We start from the raw sequence: 2,500 nt of genomic DNA, 5'->3' as shown, positions 1-2,500 counted from the left end.
AAGAAATGTTAGTTAGTGACGTAACGAGTGAGAAAGTGAGCGAGTAAGATAGAGACACACAGATCGACACATCTACAAACATACAACAACAATAACAGAACTTCAGAACGTAAACAAAACCACGTGACACTGTTTACATTGATGACGTCACGGAAAACCTGCCCTCTCATTGGTTGCCATTCTAATACGTCACAGTGATCCGGTCTTCTTATTGGTGGAGGTTTTCGTGTCCTGTTCTCCAATTGGTTCTCGTTTTCTGTGACCAAACCAAGGGATACGTGGTCTCTCTCTCTCTCTCTCTCTCTCTCTCTCTCTCTCTCTCTCTCTCTCTCTCTCTCTCTCTCTCTCTCTCTCTCTTAATTCATGCCCCATTTCTTTTATCTCTCCTCCTCCTCCTCCTCCTCCTCCTCCTCCTCCTCCTCCTCCTCCTCCTCCTCCTCCTTCCATTTACTTTCATTCTATTATTCGATTTCCCTTCCTTCCTTCCTTAATTCCTTCCTCCTCCTTAAACGAGGAGAGAAGAAGGAAGTCTCTCTCTCTCTCTCTCTCTCTCTCTCTCTCTCTCTCTCTCTCTCTCTCTCTCTCTCTCTCTCTCTCTCTCTCTCTCTCTCTCTCTCTCTGGATTTTCTGTCTTTTCTGTCCCTCCCTCCCTTCATCTCCTCCTCCTCCTCCTCCTCCTCCTCCTCCTCCTCCTCCTCCTCCTCCTCCTCCTCCTCCTCCTCTTCTCTCCCCTCTTCTTCCGTCATCTCTCTTCCTGTATTAATTTAAATTTATTGTACTGTATTACTGACCACTCTCTCTCTCTCTCTCTCTCTCTCTCTCTCTCTCTCTCTCTCTCTCTCTCTCTCTCTCTCTCTCTCTCTCTCTCTCTCTCTACTTTTTTTTTATATATCTATTTATTGCCTTCCTACTTTTTCCTTTATGGTTCCTCCTCCTCCTCCTCCTCCTCCTCCTCCTCCTCCTCCTCCTCCTCCTCCTCCTCCATTCCCTGGCGCCAAGATACCGTGGCTCCAGCCTGGCGCCACATCCCCTCCCTTTTCCCCCACTTCCTTCTTCCCACAGGATAGGAGGAGGAGGAGGAAGAAGAAGAGGAAGAGGAAGAAAAGGAGGAGGAGGAGGAGGAAGAGGAGGAGGATGCTTTGTGTTTCCCTTTGGAACATTGGGATTTCCATAGTGAAGAGGAGGAGGAGGAGGAAGAGGAGGAGGAGGAAGAGGAGGAGGTAGTCTTCTTGAATATGCGGGAAGGAGTCTGACTCTCTCTCTCTCTCTCTCTCTCTCTCTCTCTCTCTCTCTCTCTCTCTCTCTCTCTCTCTCTCTCTCTCTCTCTCTCTCTCTCTCTCTCTCTCTACCTGTTAATTAGCTTTGCCAGAAGAGGGAGAGGAGGGGGAGTGAACCGCTCTCTCTCTCTCTCTCTCTCTCTCTCTCTCTCTCTCTCTCTCTCTCTCTCTCTCTCTCTCTCTCTCTCTCTCTCTCTTTAATAACCTGTCTCTTATTGTGTGTTTCTCTCTAAATATAAACTTCTGATGTCAGAGAGAGAGAGAGAGAGAGAGAGAGAGAGAGAGAGAGAGAGAGAGAGAGAGAGAGAGAGAAAAAATTTTCATGTTCTTTTCTTCCTCACCATGATTCTCTCTCTCTCTCTCTCTCTCTCTCTCTCTCTCTCTCTCTCTCTCTCTCTCTCTCTCTCTCTCTCTCTCTCTCTCTCTCTCTCTCTGACATTCGACACTTTCTTAGCCTACGAATTCCTGTGAGAGAGGTTTAATTGAGAGAGAGAGAGAGAGAGAGAGAGAGAGAGAGAGAGAGAGAGAGAGAGAGAGAGAGAGAGAGAATTATCTAGCTCATTATCACCACCATAATCTTCCCTTCCTTGCCCTATTCCTTTCTCTCTCTCTCTCTCTCTCTCTCTCTCTCTCTCTCTCTCTCTCTCTCTCTCTCTGGTGATTAGAGAGAGAACATTTTTTTGTTACTGTTCATAAACCTTCCTTCCTTCCCTTCTTCCTTCCTTCCTTCCTTCCTTCCTTCCTTCCTTCCTTCCTTCCTTCCTTCCTCTCTTCCTTCCTTCCTCATTTCCTCCTCCTCCTCCTCCTCCTCTTCCTTCATTTCTTTCCTTAACCTTTTGAGAGAGAGAGAGAGAGAGAGAGAGAGAGAGAGAGAGAGAGAGAGAGAGGCCTAAATAAACAGGATTTCCTAGGCCTCTTAAAAAATATGATTGAAAAGCGCCTATTGAAACACACACACGCTCTCTCTCTCTCTCTCTCTCTCTCTCTCTCTCTCTCTCTCTCTCTCTCTCTCTCTCTCTCTCTCTCTCTCTCTCTCTCTCTTCCAATAATAGAGAAACAAGGAAACAGAAATGAGGAGAAAAGAGGAAATTTGAAAGAAAGGAAAGAAGGAAGGAGGGAGGAAGAGGAAGAGGGAGAGAAGGGAAGGATAATGAGAAGAGAAAGAGGGAAGGAAAAGAAGAGAAGGAACAAAAGGAAGAGAGAAAGGAATGAAGGAGAGAAAA

General features: G+C 46.5%; 1 protein-coding gene across 1 annotated transcript in view; it reads left to right on the top strand.

Annotated features, from left to right (window-relative positions):
* LOC135094925 (protein tolkin-like) overlaps positions 1 to 2,500 on the top strand; it is a 66,179-nt gene that overhangs the window by 44,206 nt on the left and 19,473 nt on the right. The gene's annotated exons all lie outside the window — the stretch shown is intronic.

The sequence above is a fragment of the Scylla paramamosain genome, chromosome 47, assembly GCF_035594125.1.
Source record: "Scylla paramamosain isolate STU-SP2022 chromosome 47, ASM3559412v1, whole genome shotgun sequence".
NCBI lineage: Eukaryota > Metazoa > Arthropoda > Malacostraca > Decapoda > Portunidae > Scylla > Scylla paramamosain.
Note: the sequence above shows the minus strand (reverse complement) of the source record. Positions and strands in the feature narration are given on the sequence as shown.